A 19976-nucleotide genomic window follows, 5' to 3' on the forward strand; every position below is an offset into this window, starting at 1 on the left:
TTCATGGAACTCAGCTTAAAACGTACTTGCAGACTTGAAAACCCTTGCTGTAGAGCGCACCTCCTACTTCCACTGCTGAACGAAAACCCATGATTTTGGACCCTGTTTTCATGCGAAAGGGCTAAAAGAAATGTTTCACGTTTGTTACACTCAAACAGTGTCTCCTCTCATATGCTGAACTGGTCGCATTGTGGATTTTGGTTAAAACATGATTTTGGACAATGTTCATGGAACTCAGCTGAAAACGTACTTGCAGACTTGAAAACCCTTGCCTATTGTAGAGCGCGCCTCCTACTTCCACTGCTGAACGAAAACCCATGATTTTGGACCCTGTTTTCATGCGAAAAGGCTAAAAGAAATGTTTCACGTTTGTTACACTCAAACAGTGTCTCCTGTCATATGCTGATCTGGTCGCAATGTGGATTTGGCCTAAAACATGATTTTGGACAATAGTCATGGAACTCAGCTTAAAACGTTCTTGCAGACTTGAAAACCCTTGCCTATTGTAGAGCGCACCTCCTACTTCCACTGCTGAACGAAAACCCATGATTTTGGACACTGTTTTCATGCGAAAGGGCTAAAAGAAATGTTTCACGTTTGTTACACTCAAACAGTGTCTCCTCTCATATGCTGAACTGGTCGCATTGTGGATTTTGGTTAAAACATGATTTTGGACAATGTTCATGGAACTCAGCTTAAAACGTACTTGCAGACTTGAAAACCCTTGCCTATTGTAGAGCGCGCCTCCTACTTCCACTGCTGAACGAAAACCCATGATTTTGGACCCTGTTTTCATGCGAAAAGGCTAAAAGAAATGTTTCACGTTTGTTACACTCAAACAGTTTCTCCTCTCATATGCTGAACTGGTCGCATTGTGGATTTTGGATAAAACATGATTTTGGACAATGTTCATGGAACTCAGCTGAAAACGTACTTGCAGACTTGAAAACCCTTGCCTATTGTAGAGCGCACCTCCTACTTCCACTGCTGAACGAAAACCCATGATTTTGGACCCTGTTTTCATGCGAAAGGGCTAAAAGAAATGTTTCACGTTTGTTACACTCAAACAGTGTCTCCTCTCATATGCTGAACTGGTCGCATTGTGGATTTTGGTTAAAACATGATTTTGGACAATGTTCATGGAACAAAGCTTAAAACGTACTTGCAGACTTGAAAACCCGTGCCTATTGTAGAGCGCGCCTCCTACTTCCACTGCTGAATGAAAACCCATTATTTTGGACCCTGTTTTCATGCAAAAAGGCTAAAAGAAATGTTTCACGTTTGTTACACTCAAACAGTGTCTCCTGTCATATGCTGATCTGGTCGCAATGTGGATTTGGCCTAAAACATGATTTTGGACAATGTTCATGGAACTCAGCTTAAAACGTACTTGCAGACTTGAAAACCCTTGCTGTAGAGCGCACCTCCTACTTCCACTGCTGAACGAAAACCCATGATTTTGGACCCTGTTTTCATGCGAAAGGGCTAAAAGAAATGTTTCACGTTTGTTACACTCAAACAGTGTCTCCTCTCATATGCTGAACTGGTCGCATTGTGGATTTTGGTTAAAACATGATTTTGGACAATGTTCATGGAACTCAGCTGAAAACGTACTTGCAGACTTGAAAACCCTTGCCTATTGTAGAGCGTGCCTCCTACTTCCACTGCTGAACGAAAACCCATGATTTTGGACCCTGTTTTCATGCGAAAAGGCTAAAAGAAATGTTTCACGTTTTTACACTCAAACAGTGTCTCCTGTCATATGCTGATCTGGTCGCAATGTGGATTTGGCCTAAAACATGATTTTGGACAATGTTCATGGAACTCAGCTTAAAACGTACTTGCAGACTTGAAAACCCTTGCCTATTGTAGAGCGCGCCTCCTACTTCCACTGCTGAACGAAAACCCATGATTTTGGACCCTGTTTTCATGCGAAAAGGCTAAAAGAAATGTTTCACGTTTGTTACACTCAAACAGTTTCTCCTCTCATATGCTGAACTGGTCGCATTGTGGATTTTGGATAAAACATGATTTTGGACAATGTTCATGGAACTCAGCTTAAAACGTACTTGCAGACTTGAAAACCCTTGCCTATTGTAGAGCGCGCCTCCTACTTCCACTGCTGAACGAAAACCCATGATTTTGGACCCTGTTTTCATGCGAAAAGGCTAAAAGAAATGTTTCACGTTTGTTACACTCAAACAGTGTCTCCTCTCATATGCTGAACTGGTCGCATTGTGGATTTTGGTTAAAACATGATTTTGGACAATGTTCATGGAACAAAGCTTAAAACGTACTTGCAGACTTGAAAACCCTTGCCTATTGTAGAGCGCACCTCCTACTTCCACTGCTGAATGAAAACCCATTATTTTGGACCCTGTTTTCATGCAAAAAGGCTAAAAGAAATGTTTCACGTTTGTTACACTCAAACAGTGTCTCCTCTCATATGCTGAACTGGTCGCATTGTGGATTTTGGTTAAAACATGATTTTGGACAATGTTCATGGAACAAAGCTTAAAACGTACTTGCAGACTTGAAAACCCTTGCCTATTGTAGAGCGCACCTCCTACTTCCACTGCTGAATGAAAACCCATTATTTTGGACCCTGTTTTCATGCAAAAAGGCTAAAAGAAATGTTTCACGTTTGTTACACTCAAACAGTTTCTCCTCTCATATGCTGAACTGGTCGCATTGTGGATTTTGGATAAAACATGATTTTGGACAATGTTCATGGAACTCAGCTTAAAACGTACTTGCAGACTTGAAAACCCTTGCCTATTGTAGAGCGCGCCTCCTACTTCCACTGCTGAACGAAAACCCATTATTTTGGACCCTGTTTTCATGCGAAAAGGCTAAAAGAAATGTTTCACGTTTGTTACACTCAAACAGTGTCTCCTCTCATATGCTGAACTGGTCGCATTGTGGATTTTGGTTAAAACATGATTTTGGACAATGTTCATGGAACAAAGCTTAAAACGTACTTGCAGACTTGAAAACCCTTGCCTATTGTAGAGAGCACCTCCTACTTCCACTGCTGAATGAAAACCCATTATTTTGGACCCTGTTTTCATGCAAAAAGGCTAAAAGAAATGTTTCACGTTTGTTACACTCAAACAGTGTCTCCTCTCATATGCTGAACTGGTCGCATTGTGGATTTTGGTTAAAACATGATTTTGGACAATGTTCATGGAACAAAGCTTAAAACGTACTTGCAGACTTGAAAACCCTTGCCTATTGTAGAGCGCGCCTCCTACTTCCACTGCTGAACGAAAACCCATGATTTTGGACCCTGTTTTCATGCGAAAAGGCTAAAAGAAATGTTTCACGTTTGTTACACTCAAACAGTGTCTCCTGTCATATGCTGATCTGGTCGCAATGTGGATTTGGCCTAAAACATGATTTTGGACAATAGTCATGGAACTCAGCTTAAAACGTTCTTGCAGACTTGAAAACCCTTGCCTATTGTAGAGCGCACCTCCTACTTCCACTGCTGAACGAAAACCCATGATTTTGGACACTGTTTTCATGCGAAAGGGCTAAAAGAAATGTTTCACGTTTGTTACACTCAAACAGTGTCTCCTCTCATATGCTGAACTGGTCGCATTGTGGATTTTGGTTAAAACATGATTTTGGACAATGTTCATGGAACTCAGCTTAAAACGTACTTGCAGACTTGAAAACCCTTGCCTATTGTAGAGCGCGCCTCCTACTTCCACTGCTGAACGAAAACCCATGATTTTGGACCCTGTTTTCATGCGAAAAGGCTAAAAGAAATGTTTCACGTTTGTTACACTCAAACAGTTTCTCCTCTCATATGCTGAACTGGTCGCATTGTGGATTTTGGATAAAACATGATTTTGGACAATGTTCATGGAACTCAGCTGAAAACGTACTTGCAGACTTGAAAACCCTTGCCTATTGTAGAGCGCACCTCCTACTTCCACTGCTGAACGAAAACCCATGATTTTGGACCCTGTTTTCATGCGAAAGGGCTAAAAGAAATGTTTCACGTTTGTTACACTCAAACAGTGTCTCCTCTCATATGCTGAACTGGTCGCATTGTGGATTTTGGTTAAAACATGATTTTGGACAATGTTCATGGAACAAAGCTTAAAACGTACTTGCAGACTTGAAAACCCGTGCCTATTGTAGAGCGCGCCTCCTACTTCCACTGCTGAATGAAAACCCATTATTTTGGACCCTGTTTTCATGCAAAAAGGCTAAAAGAAATGTTTCACGTTTGTTACACTCAAACAGTGTCTCCTGTCATATGCTGATCTGGTCGCAATGTGGATTTGGCCTAAAACATGATTTTGGACAATGTTCATGGAACTCAGCTTAAAACGTACTTGCAGACTTGAAAACCCTTGCTGTAGAGCGCACCTCCTACTTCCACTGCTGAACGAAAACCCATGATTTTGGACCCTGTTTTCATGCGAAAGGGCTAAAAGAAATGTTTCACGTTTGTTACACTCAAACAGTGTCTCCTCTCATATGCTGAACTGGTCGCATTGTGGATTTTGGTTAAAACATGATTTTGGACAATGTTCATGGAACTCAGCTGAAAACGTACTTGCAGACTTGAAAACCCTTGCCTATTGTAGAGCGTGCCTCCTACTTCCACTGCTGAACGAAAACCCATGATTTTGGACCCTGTTTTCATGCGAAAAGGCTAAAAGAAATGTTTCACGTTTTTACACTCAAACAGTGTCTCCTGTCATATGCTGATCTGGTCGCAATGTGGATTTGGCCTAAAACATGATTTTGGACAATGTTCATGGAACTCAGCTTAAAACGTACTTGCAGACTTGAAAACCCTTGCCTATTGTAGAGCGCGCCTCCTACTTCAACTGCTGAACGAAAACCCATGATTTTGGACCCTGTTTTCATGCGAAAAGGCTAAAAGAAATGTTTCACGTTTGTTACACTCAAACAGTTTCTCCTCTCATATGCTGAACTGGTCGCATTGTGGATTTTGGATAAAACATGATTTTGGACAATGTTCATGGAACTCAGCTTAAAACGTACTTGCAGACTTGAAAACCCTTGCCTATTGTAGAGCGCGCCTCCTACTTCCACTGCTGAACGAAAACCCATGATTTTGGACCCTGTTTTCATGCGAAAAGGCTAAAAGAAATGTTTCACGTTTGTTACACTCAAACAGTGTCTCCTCTCATATGCTGAACTGGTCGCATTGTGGATTTTGGTTAAAACATGATTTTGGACAATGTTCATGGAACAAAGCTTAAAACGTACTTGCAGACTTGAAAACCCTTGCCTATTGTAGAGCGCACCTCCTACTTCCACTGCTGAATGAAAACCCATTATTTTGGACCCTGTTTTCATGCAAAAAGGCTAAAAGAAATGTTTCACGTTTGTTACACTCAAACAGTGTCTCCTCTCATATGCTGAACTGGTCGCATTGTGGATTTTGGTTAAAACATGATTTTGGACAATGTTCATGGAACAAAGCTTAAAACGTACTTGCAGACTTGAAAACCCTTGCCTATTGTAGAGCGCACCTCCTACTTCCACTGCTGAATGAAAACCCATTATTTTGGACCCTGTTTTCATGCAAAAAGGCTAAAAGAAATGTTTCACGTTTGTTACACTCAAACAGTTTCTCCTCTCATATGCTGAACTGGTCGCATTGTGGATTTTGGATAAAACATGATTTTGGACAATGTTCATGGAACTCAGCTTAAAACGTACTTGCAGACTTGAAAACCCTTGCCTATTGTAGAGCGCGCCTCCTACTTCCACTGCTGAACGAAAACCCATGATTTTGGACCCTGTTTTCATGCGAAAAGGCTAAAAGAAATGTTTCACGTTTGTTACACTCAAACAGTGTCTCCTCTCATATGCTGAACTGGTCGCATTGTGGATTTTGGTTAAAACATGATTTTGGACAATGTTCATGGAACAAAGCTTAAAACGTACTTGCAGACTTGAAAACCCTTGCCTATTGTAGAGCGCACCTCCTACTTCCACTGCTGAATGAAAACCCATTATTTTGGACCCTGTTTTCATGCAAAAAGGCTAAAAGAAATGTTTCACGTTTGTTACACTCAAACAGTGTCTCCTCTCATATGCTGAACTGGTCGCATTGTGGATTTTGGTTAAAACATGATTTTGGACAATGTTCATGGAACAAAGCTTAAAACGTACTTGCAGACTTGAAAACCCTTGCCTATTGTAGAGCGCACCTCCTACTTCCACTGCTGAATGAAAACCCATTATTTTGGACCCTGTTTTCATGCAAAAAGGCTAAAAGAAATGTTTCACGTTTGTTACACTCAAACAGTGTTTCCTCTCATATGCTGAACTGGTCGCATTGTGGATTTTGGATAAAACATGATTTTGGACAATGTTCATGGAACTCAGCTTAAAACGTACTTGCAGACTTGAAAACCCTTGCCTATTGTAGAGCGCGCCTCCTACTTCCACTGCTGAACGAAAACCCATGATTTTGGACCCTGTTTTCATGCGAAAAGGCTAAAAGAAATGTTTCACGTTTGTTACACTCAAACAGTTTCTCCTCTCATATGCTGAACTGGTCGCATTGTGGATTTTGGATAAAACATGATTTTGGACAATGTTCATGGAACTCAGCTTAAAACGTACTTGCAGACTTGAAAACCCTTGCCTATTGTAGAGCGCACCTCCTACTTCCACTGCTGAATGAAAACCCATTATTTTGGACCCTGTTTTCATGCAAAAAGGCTAAAAGAAATGTTTCACGTTTGTTACACTCAAACAGTGTCTCCTCTCATATGCTGAACTGGTCGCATTGTGTATTTTGGTTAAAACATGATTTTGGACAATGTTCATGGAACAAAGCTTAAAACGTACTTGCAGACTTGAAAACCCTTGCCTATTGTAGAGCGCACCTCCTACTTCCACTGCTGAATGAAAACCCATTATTTTGGACCCTGTTTTCATGCAAAAAGGCTAAAAGAAATGTTTCACGTTTGTTACACTCAAACAGTGTCTCCTGTCATATGCTGATCTGGTCGCAATGTGGATTTGGCCTAAAACATGATTTTGGACAATGTTCATGGAACTCAGCTTAAAACGTACTTGCAGACTTGAAAACCCTTGCCTATTGTAGAGCGCGCCTCCTACTTCCACTGCTGAACGAAAACCCATGATTTTGGACCCTGTTTTCATGCGAAAAGGCTAAAAGAAATGTTTCACGTTTGTTACACTCAAACAGTGTCTCCTCTCATATGCTGAACTGGTCGCATTGTGGATTTTGGTTAAAACATGATTTTGGACAATGTTCATGGAACTCAGCTGAAAACGTACTTGCAGACTTGAAAACCCTTGCCTATTGTAGAGCGCGCCTCCTACTTCCAGTGCTGAACGAAAACCCATGATTTTGGACCCTGTTTTCATGCGAAAAGGCTAAAAGAAATGTTTCACGTTTGTTACACTCAAACAGTGTCTCCTCTCATATGCTGAACTGGTCGCATTGTGGATTTTGGTTAAAACATGATTTTGGACAATGTTCATGGAACTCAGCTGAAAACGTACTTGCAGACTTTAAAACCCTTGCCTATTGTAGAGCGCGCCTCCTACTTCCACTGCTGAACGAAAACCCATGATTTTGGACCCTGTTTTCATGCGAAAAGGCTAAAAGAAATGTTTCACGTTTGTTACACTCAAACAGTGTCTCCTGTCATATGCTGATCTGGTCGCAATGTGGATTTGGCCTAAAACATGATTTTGGACAATAGTCATGGAACTCAGCTTAAAACGTTCTTGCAGACTTGAAAACCCTTGCCTATTGTAGAGCGCACCTCCTACTTCCACTGCTGAACGAAAACCCATGATTTTGGACCCTGTTTTCATGCGAAAGGGCTAAAAGAAATGTTTCACGTTTGTTACACTCAAACAGTGTCTCCTCTCATATGCTGAACTGGTCGCATTGTGGATTTTGGTTAAAACATGATTTTGGACAATGTTCATGGAACTCAGCTTAAAACGTACTTGCAGACTTGAAAACCCTTGCCTATTGTAGAGCGCGCCTCCTACTTCCACTGCTGAACGAAAACCCATGATTTTGGACCCTGTTTTCATGCGAAAAGGCTAAAAGAAATGTTTCACGTTTGTTACACTCAAACAGTTTCTCCTCTCATATGCTGAACTGGTCGCATTGTGGATTTTGGATAAAACATGATTTTGGACAATGTTCATGGAACTCAGCTGAAAACGTACTTGCAGACTTGAAAACCCTTGCGTATTGTAGAGCGCACCTCCTACTTCCACTGCTGAACGAAAACCCATGATTTTGGACCCTGTTTTCATGCGAAAGGGCTAAAAGAAATGTTTCACGTTTGTTACACTCAAACAGTGTCTCCTCTCATATGCTGAACTGGTCGCATTGTGGATTTTGGTTAAAACATGATTTTGGACAATGTTCATGGAACAAAGCTTAAAACGTACTTGCAGACTTGAAAACCCGTGCCTATTGTAGAGCGCGCCTCCTACTTCCACTGCTGAATGAAAACCCATTATTTTGGACCCTGTTTTCATGCAAAAAGGCTAAAAGAAATGTTTCACGTTTGTTACACTCAAACAGTGTCTCCTGTCATATGCTGATCTGGTCGCAATGTGGATTTGGCCTAAAACATGATTTTGGACAATGTTCATGGAACTCAGCTTAAAACGTACTTGCAGACTTGAAAACCCTTGCTGTAGAGCGCACCTCCTACTTCCACTGCTGAACGAAAACCCATGATTTTGGACCCTGTTTTCATGCGAAAGGGCTAAAAGAAATGTTTCACGTTTGTTACACTCAAACAGTGTCTCCTCTCATATGCTGAACTGGTCGCATTGTGGATTTTGGTTAAAACATGATTTTGGACAATGTTCATGGAACTCAGCTGAAAACGTACTTGCAGACTTGAAAACCCTTGCCTATTGTAGAGCGTGCCTCCTACTTCCACTGCTGAACGAAAACCCATGATTTTGGACCCTGTTTTCATGCGAAAAGGCTAAAAGAAATGTTTCACGTTTTTACACTCAAACAGTGTCTCCTGTCATATGCTGATCTGGTCGCAATGTGGATTTGGCCTAAAACATGATTTTGGACAATGTTCATGGAACTCAGCTTAAAACGTACTTGCAGACTTGAAAACCCTTGCCTATTGTAGAGCGCGCCTCCTACTTCCACTGCTGAACGAAAACCCATGATTTTGGACCCTGTTTTCATGCGAAAAGGCTAAAAGAAATGTTTCACGTTTGTTACACTCAAACAGTTTCTCCTCTCATATGCTGAACTGGTCGCATTGTGGATTTTGGATAAAACATGATTTTGGACAATGTTCATGGAACTCAGCTTAAAACGTACTTGCAGACTTGAAAACCCTTGCCTATTGTAGAGCGCGCCTCCTACTTCCACTGCTGAACGAAAACCCATGATTTTGGACCCTGTTTTCATGCGAAAAGGCTAAAAGAAATGTTTCACGTTTGTTACACTCAAACAGTGTCTCCTCTCATATGCTGAACTGGTCGCATTGTGGATTTTGGTTAAAACATGATTTTGGACAATGTTCATGGAACAAAGCTTAAAACGTACTTGCAGACTTGAAAACCCTTGCCTATTGTAGAGCGCACCTCCTACTTCCACTGCTGAATGAAAACCCATTATTTTGGACCCTGTTTTCATGCAAAAAGGCTAAAAGAAATGTTTCACGTTTGTTACACTCAAACAGTGTCTCCTCTCATATGCTGAACTGGTCGCATTGTGGATTTTGGTTAAAACATGATTTTGGACAATGTTCATGGAACAAAGCTTAAAACGTACTTGCAGACTTGAAAACCCTTGCCTATTGTAGAGCGCACCTCCTACTTCCACTGCTGAATGAAAACCCATTATTTTGGACCCTGTTTTCATGCAAAAAGGCTAAAAGAAATGTTTCACGTTTGTTACACTCAAACAGTGTTTCCTCTCATATGCTGAATTGGTCGCATTGTGGATTTTGGATAAAACATGATTTTGGACAATGTTCATGGAACTCAGCTTAAAACGTACTTGCAGACTTGAAAACCCTTGCCTATTGTAGAGCGCGCCTCCTACTTCCACTGCTGAACGAAAACCCATGATTTTGGACCCTGTTTTCATGCGAAAAGGCTAAAAGAAATGTTTCACGTTTGTTACACTCAAACAGTTTCTCCTCTCATATGCTGAACTGGTCGCATTGTGGATTTTGGATAAAACATGATTTTGGACAATGTTCATGGAACTCAGCTTAAAACGTACTTGCAGACTTGAAAACCCTTGCCTATTGTAGAGCGCGCCTCCTACTTCCACTGCTGAACGAAAACCCATGATTTTGGACCCTGTTTTCATGCGAAAAGGCTAAAAGAAATGTTTCACGTTTGTTACACTCAAACAGTGTCTCCTCTCATATGCTGAACTGGTCGCATTGTGGATTTTGGTTAAAACATGATTTTGGACAATGTTCATGGAACAAAGCTTAAAACGTACTTGCAGACTTGAAAACCCTTGCCTATTGTAGAGCGCACCTCCTACTTCCACTGCTGAATGAAAACCCATTATTTTGGACCCTGTTTTCATGCAAAAAGGCTAAAAGAAATGTTTCACGTTTGTTACACTCAAACAGTGTCTCCTCTCATATGCTGAACTGGTCGCATTGTGGATTTTGGTTAAAACATGATTTTGGACAATGTTCATGGAACAAAGCTTAAAACGTACTTGCAGACTTGAAAACCCTTGCCTATTGTAGAGCGCACCTCCTACTTCCACTGCTGAATGAAAACCCATTATTTTGGACCCTGTTTTCATGCAAAAAGGCTAAAAGAAATGTTTCACGTTTGTTACACTCAAACAGTGTTTCCTCTCATATGCTGAACTGGTCGCATTGTGGATTTTGGATAAAACATGATTTTGGACAATGTTCATGGAACTCAGCTTAAAACGTACTTGCAGACTTGAAAACCCTTGCCTATTGTAGAGCGCGCCTCCTACTTCCACTGCTGAACGAAAACCCATGATTTTGGACCCTGTTTTCATGCGAAAAGGCTAAAAGAAATGTTTCACGTTTGTTACACTCAAACAGTTTCTCCTCTCATATGCTGAACTGGTCGCATTGTGGATTTTGGATAAAACATGATTTTGGACAATGTTCATGGAACTCAGCTTAAAACGTACTTGCAGACTTGAAAACCCTTGCCTATTGTAGAGCGCGCCTCCTACTTCCACTGCTGAACGAAAACCCATGATTTTGGACCCTGTTTTCATGCGAAAAGGCTAAAAGAAATGTTTCACGTTTGTTACACTCAAACAGTGTCTCCTCTCATATGCTGAACTGGTCGCATTGTGGATTTTGGTTAAAACATGATTTTGGACAATGTTCATGGAACAAAGCTTAAAACGTACTTGCAGACTTGAAAACCCTTGCCTATTGTAGAGCGCACCTCCTACTTCCACTGCTGAATGAAAACCCATTATTTTGGACCCTGTTTTCATGCAAAAAGGCTAAAAGAAATGTTTCACGTTTGTTACACTCAAACAGTGTCTCCTCTCATATGCTGAACTGGTCGCATTGTGGATTTTGGTTAAAACATGATTTTGGACAATGTTCATGGAACAAAGCTTAAAACGTACTTGCAGACTTGAAAACCCTTGCCTATTGTAGAGCGCACCTCCTACTTCCACTGCTGAATGAAAACCCATTATTTTGGACCCTGTTTTCATGCAAAAAGGCTAAAAGAAATGTTTCACGTTTGTTACACTCAAACAGTGTTTCCTCTCATATGCTGAACTGGTCGCATTGTGGATTTTGGATAAAACATGATTTTGGACAATGTTCATGGAACTCAGCTTAAAACGTACTTGCAGACTTGAAAACCCTTGCCTATTGTAGAGCGCGCCTCCTACTTCCACTGCTGAACGAAAACCCATGATTTTGGACCCTGTTTTCATGCGAAAAGGCTAAAAGAAATGTTTCACGTTTGTTACACTCAAACAGTTTCTCCTCTCATATGCTGAACTGGTCGCATTGTGGATTTTGGATAAAACATGATTTTGGACAATGTTCATAGAACTCAGCTTAAAACGTACTTGCAGACTTGAAAACCCTTGCCTATTGTAGAGCGCGCCTCCTACTTCCACTGCTGAACGAAAACCCATGATTTTGGACCCTGTTTTCATGCGAAAAGGCTAAAAGAAATGTTTCACGTTTGTTACACTCAAACAGTGTCTCCTCTCATATGCTGAACTGGTCGCATTGTGGATTTTGGTTAAAACATGATTTTGGACAATGTTCATGGAACAAAGCTTAAAACGTACTTGCAGACTTGAAAACCCTTGCCTATTGTAGAGCGCACCTCCTACTTCCACTGCTGAATGAAAACCCATTATTTTGGACCCTGTTTTCATGCAAAAAGGCTAAAAGAAATGTTTCACGTTTGTTACACTCAAACAGTGTCTCCTCTCATATGCTGAACTGGTCGCATTGTGGATTTTGGTTAAAACATGATTTTGGACAATGTTCATGGAACAAAGCTTAAAACGTACTTGCAGACTTGAAAACCCTTGCCTATTGTAGAGCGCACCTCCTACTTCCACTGCTGAATGAAAACCCATTATTTTGGACCCTGTTTTCATGCAAAAAGGCTAAAAGAAATGTTTCACGTTTGTTACACTCAAACAGTGTTTCCTCTCATATGCTGAACTGGTCGCATTGTGGATTTTGGATAAAACATGATTTTGGACAATGTTCATGGAACTCAGCTTAAAACGTACTTGCAGACTTGAAAACCCTTGCCTATTGTAGAGCGCGCCTCCTACTTCCACTGCTGAACGAAAACCCATGATTTTGGACCCTGTTTTCATGCGAAAAGGCTAAAAGAAATGTTTCACGTTTGTTACACTCAAACAGTTTCTCCTCTCATATGCTGAACTGGTCGCATTGTGGATTTTGGATAAAACATGATTTTGGACAATGTTCATGGAACTCAGCTTAAAACGTACTTGCAGACTTGAAAACCCTTGCCTATTGTAGAGCGCGCCTCCTACTTCCACTGCTGAACGAAAACCCATGATTTTGGACCCTGTTTTCATGCGAAAAGGCTAAAAGAAATGTTTCACGTTTGTTACACTCAAACAGTGTCTCCTCTCATATGCTGAACTGGTCGCATTGTGGATTTTGGTTAAAACATGATTTTGGACAATGTTCATGGAACAAAGCTTAAAACGTACTTGCAGACTTGAAAACCCTTGCCTATTGTAGAGCGCACCTCCTACTTCCACTGCTGAATGAAAACCCATTATTTTGGACCCTGTTTTCATGCAAAAAGGCTAAAAGAAATGTTTCACGTTTGTTACACTCAAACAGTGTCTCCTCTCATATGCTGAACTGGTCGCATTGTGGATTTTGGTTAAAACATGATTTTGGACAATGTTCATGGAACAAAGCTTAAAACGTACTTGCAGACTTGAAAACCCTTGCCTATTGTAGAGCGCACCTCCTACTTCCACTGCTGAATGAAAACCCATTATTTTGGACCCTGTTTTCATGCAAAAAGGCTAAAAGAAATGTTTCACGTTTGTTACACTCAAACAGTGTTTCCTCTCATATGCTGAATTGGTCGCATTGTGGATTTTGGATAAAACATGATTTTGGACAATGTTCATGGAACTCAGCTTAAAACGTACTTGCAGACTTGAAAACCCTTGCCTATTGTAGAGCGCGCCTCCTACTTCCACTGCTGAACGAAAACCCATGATTTTGGACCCTGTTTTCATGCGAAAAGGCTAAAAGAAATGTTTCACGTTTGTTACACTCAAACAGTTTCTCCTCTCATATGCTGAACTGGTCGCATTGTGGATTTTGGATAAAACATGATTTTGGACAATGTTCATGGAACTCAGCTTAAAACGTACTTGCAGACTTGAAAACCCTTGCCTATTGTAGAGCGCGCCTCCTACTTCCACTGCTGAACGAAAACCCATGATTTTGGACCCTGTTTTCATGCGAAAAGGCTAAAAGAAATGTTTCACGTTTGTTACACTCAAACAGTTTCTCCTCTCATATGCTGAACTGGTCGCATTGTGGATTTTGGATAAAACATGATTTTGGACAATGTTCATGGAACTCAGCTTAAAACGTACTTGCAGACTTGAAAACCCTTGCCTATTGTAGAGTGCGCCTCCTACTTCCACTGCTGAACGAAAACCCATGATTTTGGACCCTGTTTTCATGCGAAAAGGCTAAAAGAAATGTTTCACGTTTGTTACACTCAAACAGTTTCTCCTCTCATATGCTGAACTGGTCGCATTGTGGATTTTGGATAAAACATGATTTTGGACAATGTTCATGGAACTCAGCTTAAAACGTACTTGCAGACTTGAAAACCCTTGCCTATTGTAGAGCGCGCCTCCTACTTCCACTGCTGAACGAAAACCCATGATTTTGGACCCTGTTTTCATGCGAAAAGGCTAAAAGAAATGTTTCACGTTTGTTACACTCAAACAGTGTCTCCTCTCATATGCTGAACTGGTCGCATTGTGGATTTTGGTTAAAACATGATTTTGGACAATGTTCATGGAACAAAGCTTAAAACGTACTTGCAGACTTGAAAACCCTTGCCTATTGTAGAGCGCACCTCCTACTTCCACTGCTGAATGAAAACCCATTATTTTGGACCCTGTTTTCATGCAAAAAGGCTAAAAGAAATGTTTCACGTTTGTTACACTCAAACAGTGTTTCCTCTCATATGCTGAACTGGTCGCATTGTGGATTTTGGATAAAACATGATTTTGGACAATGTTCATGGAACTCAGCTTAAAACGTACTTGCAGACTTGAAAACCCTTGCCTATTGTAGAGCGCGCATCCTACTTCCACTGCTGAACGAAAACCCATGATTTTGGACCCTGTTTTCATGCGAAAAGGCTAAAAGAAATGTTTCACGTTTGTTACACTCAAACAGTTTCTCCTCTCATATGCTGAACTGGTCGCATTGTGGATTTTGGATAAAACATGATTTTGGACAATGTTCATGGAACTCAGCTTAAAACGTACTTGCAGACTTGAAAACCCTTGCCTATTGTAGAGCGCGCCTCCTACTTCCACTGCTGAACGAAAACCCATGATTTTGGACCCTGTTTTCATGCGAAAAGGCTAAAAGAAATGTTTCACGTTTGTTACACTCAAACAGTGTCTCCTCTCATATGCTGAACTGGTCGCATTGTGGATTTTGGTTAAAACATGATTTTGGACAATGTTCATGGAACAAAGCTTAAAACGTACTTGCAGACTTGAAAACCCTTGCCTATTGTAGAGCGCACCTCCTACTTCCACTGCTGAATGAAAACCCATTATTTTGGACCCTGTTTTCATGCAAAAAGGCTAACAGAAATGTTTCACGTTTGTTACACTCAAACAGTGTCTCCTCTCATATGCTGAACTGGTCGCATTGTGGATTTTGGTTAAAACATGATTTTGGACAATGTTCATGGAACAAAGCTTAAAACGTACTTGCAGACTTGAAAACCCTTGCCTATTGTAGAGCGCACCTCCTACTTCCACTGCTGAATGAAAACCCATTATTTTGGACCCTGTTTTCATGCAAAAAGGCTAAAAGAAATGTTTCACGTTTGTTACACTCAAACAGTGTTTCCTCTCATATGCTGAACTGGTCGCATTGTGGATTTTGGATAAAACATGATTTTGGACAATGTTCATGGAACTCAGCTTAAAACGTACTTGCAGACTTGAAAACCCTTGCCTATTGTAGAGCGCGCCTCCTACTTCCACTGCTGAACGAAAACCCATGATTTTGGACCCTGTTTTCATGCGAAAAGGCTAAAAGAAATGTTTCACGTTTGTTACACTCAAACAGTGTCTCCTCTCATATGCTGAACTGGTCGCATTGTGGATTTTGGTTAAAACATGATTTTGGACAATGTTCATGGAACAAAGCTTAAAACGTACTTGCAGACTTGAAAACCCTTGCCTATTGTAGAGCGCACCTCCTACTTCCACTGCTGAATGAAAACCCATTATTTTGGACCCTGTTTTCATGCAAAAAGGCTAAAAGAAATGTTTCACGTTTGTTACACTCAAACAGTGTCTCCTCTCATATGCTGAACTGGTCGCATTGTGGATTTTGGTTAAAACATGATTTTGGACAATGTTCATGGAACAAAGCTTAAAACGTACTTGCAGACTTGAAAACCCTTGCCTATTGTAGAGCGCACCTCCTACTTCCACTGCTGAATGAAAACCCATTATTTTGGACCCTGTTTTCATGCAAAAAGGCTAAAAGAAATGTTTCACGTTTGTTACACTCAAACAGTGTTTCCTCTCATATGCTGAACTGGTCGCATTGTGGATTTTGGATAAAACATGATTTTGGACAATGTTCATGGAACTCAGCTTAAAACGTACTTGCAGACTTGAAAACCCTTGCCTATTGTAGAGCGCGCCTCCTACTTCCACTGCTGAACGAAAACCCATGATTTTGGACCCTGTTTTCATGCGAAAAGGCTAAAAGAAATGTTTCACGTTTGTTACACTCAAACAGTTTCTCCTCTCATATGCTGAACTGGTCGCATTGTGGATTTTGGATAAAACATGATTTTGGACAATGTTCATGGAACTCAGCTTAAAACGTACTTGCAGACTTGAAAACCCTTGCCTATTGTAGAGCGCGCCTCCTACTTCCACTGCTGAACGAAAACCCATGATTTTGGACCCTGTTTTCATGCGAAAAGGCTAAAAGAAATGTTTCACGTTTGTTACACTCAAACAGTGTCTCCTCTCATATGCTGAACTGGTCGCATTGTGGATTTTGGTTAAAACATGATTTTGGACAATGTTCATGGAACAAAGCTTAAAACGTACTTGCAGACTTGAAAACCCTTGCCTATTGTAGAGCGCACCTCCTACTTCCACTGCTGAATGAAAACCCATTATTTTGGACCCTGTTTTCATGCAAAAAGGCTAAAAGAAATGTTTCACGTTTGTTACACTCAAACAGTGTCTCCTCTCATATGCTGAACTGGTCGCATTGTGGATTTTGGTTAAAACATGATTTTGGACAATGTTCATGGAACAAAGCTTAAAACGTACTTGCAGACTTGAAAACCCTTGCCTATTGTAGAGCGCACCTCCTACTTCCACTGCTGAATGAAAACCCATTATTTTGGACCCTGTTTTCATGCAAAAAGGCTAAAAGAAATGTTTCACGTTTGTTACACTCAAACAGTGTTTCCTCTCATATGCTGAACTGGTCGCATTGTGGATTTTGGATAAAACATGATTTTGGACAATGTTCATGGAACTCAGCTTAAAACGTACTTGCAGACTTGAAAACCCTTGCCTATTGTAGAGCGCGCCTCCTACTTCCACTGCTGAACGAAAACCCATGATTTTGGACCCTGTTTTCATGCGAAAAGGCTAAAAGAAATGTTTCACGTTTGTTACACTCAAACAGTTTCTCCTCTCATATGCTGAACTGGTCGCATTGTGGATTTTGGATAAAACATGATTTTGGACAATGTTCATAGAACTCAGCTTAAAACGTACTTGCAGACTTGAAAACCCTTGCCTATTGTAGAGCGCGCCTCCTACTTCCACTGCTGAACGAAAACCCATGATTTTGGACCCTGTTTTCATGCGAAAAGGCTAAAAGAAATGTTTCACGTTTGTTACACTCAAACAGTGTCTCCTCTCATATGCTGAACTGGTCGCATTGTGGATTTTGGTTAAAACATGATTTTGGACAATGTTCATGGAACAAAGCTTAAAACGTACTTGCAGACTTGAAAACCCTTGCCTATTGTAGAGCGCGCCTCCTACTTCCACTGCTGAACGAAAACCCATGATTTTGGACCCTGTTTTCATGCGAAAAGGCTAAAAGAATTGTTTCACGTTTGTTACACTCAAACAGTGTCTCCTGTCATATGCTGATCTGGTCGCAATGTGGATTTGGCCTAAAACATGATTTTGGACAATGTTCATGGAACTCAGCTTAAAACGTACTTGCAGACTTGAAAACCCTTGCCTATTGTAGAGCGCGCCTCCTACTTCCACTGCTGAACGAAAACCCATGATTTTGGACCCTGTTTTCATGCGAAAAGGCTAAAAGAAATGTTTCACGTTTGTTACACTCAAACAGTTTCTCCTCTCATATGCTGAACTGGTCGCATTGTGGATTTTGGATAAAACATGATTTTGGACAATGTTCATAGAACTCAGCTTAAAACGTACTTGCAGACTTGAAAACCCTTGCCTATTGTAGAGCGCGCCTCCTACTTCCACTGCTGAACGAAAACCCATGATTTTGGACCCTGTTTTCATGCGAAAAGGCTAAAAGAAATGTTTCACGTTTGTTACACTCAAACAGTGTCTCCTCTCATATGCTGAACTGGTCGCATTGTGGATTTTGGTTAAAACATGATTTTGGACAATGTTCATGGAACAAAGCTTAAAACGTACTTGCAGACTTGAAAACCCTTGCCTATTGTAGAGCGCGCCTCCTACTTCCACTGCTGAACGAAAACCCATGATTTTGGACCCTGTTTTCATGCGAAAAGGCTAAAAGAATTGTTTCACGTTTGTTACACTCAAACAGTGTCTCCTGTCATATGCTGATCTGGTCGCAATGTGGATTTGGCCTAAAACATGATTTTGGACAATGTTCATGGAACTCAGCTTAAAACGTACTTGCAGACTTGAAAACCCTTGCCTATTGTAGAGCGCGCCTCCTACTTCCACTGCTGAACGAAAACCCATGATTTTGGACCCTGTTTTCATGCGAAAAGGCTAAAAGAAATGTTTCACGTTTGTTACACTCAAACAGTTTCTCCTCTCATATGCTGAACTGGTCGCATTGTGGATTTTGGATAAAACATGATTTTGGACAATGTTCATGGAACTCAGCTTAAAACGTACTTGCAGACTTGAAAACCCTTGCCTATTGTAGAGCGCGCCTCCTACTTCCACTGCTGAACGAAAACCCATGATTTTGGACCCTGTTTTCATGCGAAAAGGCTAAAAGAAATGTTTCACGTTTGTTACACTCAAACAGTGTCTCCTCTCATATGCTGAACTGGTCGCATTGTGGATTTTGGTTAAAACATGATTTTGGACAATGTTCATGGAACAAAGCTTAAAACGTACTTGCAGACTTGAAAACCCTTGCCTATTGTAGAGCGCACCTCCTACTTCCACTGCTGAATGAAAACCCATTATTTTGGACCCTGTTTTCATGCAAAAAGGCTAAAAGAAATGTTTCACGTTTGTTACACTCAAACAGTGTTTCCTCTCATATGCTGAACTGGTCGCATTGTGGATTTTGGATAAAACATGATTTTGGACAATGTTCATGGAACTCAGCTTAAAACGTACTTGCAGACTTGAAAACCCTTGCCTATTGTAGAGCGCGCCTCCTACTTCCACTGCTGAACGAAAACCCATGATTTTGGACCCTGTTTTCATGCGAAAAGGCTAAAAGAAATGTTTCACGTTTGTTACACTCAAACAGTTTCTCCTCTCATATGCTGAACTGGTCGCATTGTGGATTTTGGATAAAACATGATTTTGGACAATGTTCATAGAACTCAGCTTAAAACGTACTTGCAGACTTGAAAACCCTTGCCTATTGTAGAGCGCGCCTCCTACTTCCACTGCTGAACGAAAACCCATGATTTTGGACCCTGTTTTCATGCGAAAAGGCTAAAAGAAATGTTTCACGTTTGTTACACTCAAACAGTGTCTCCTCTCATATGCTGAACTGGTCGCATTGTGGATTTTGGTTAAAACATGATTTTGGACAATGTTCATGGAACAAAGCTTAAAACGTACTTGCAGACTTGAAAACCCTTGCCTATTGTAGAGCGCACCTCCTACTTCCACTGCTGAATGAAAACCCATTATTTTGGACCCTGTTTTCATGCAAAAAGGCTAAAAGAAATGTTTCACGTTTGTTACACTCAAA

The sequence above is a fragment of the Coregonus lavaretus genome, assembly GCF_964263955.1.
Source record: "Coregonus lavaretus genome assembly, chromosome: 34".
NCBI lineage: Eukaryota > Metazoa > Chordata > Actinopteri > Salmoniformes > Salmonidae > Coregonus > Coregonus lavaretus.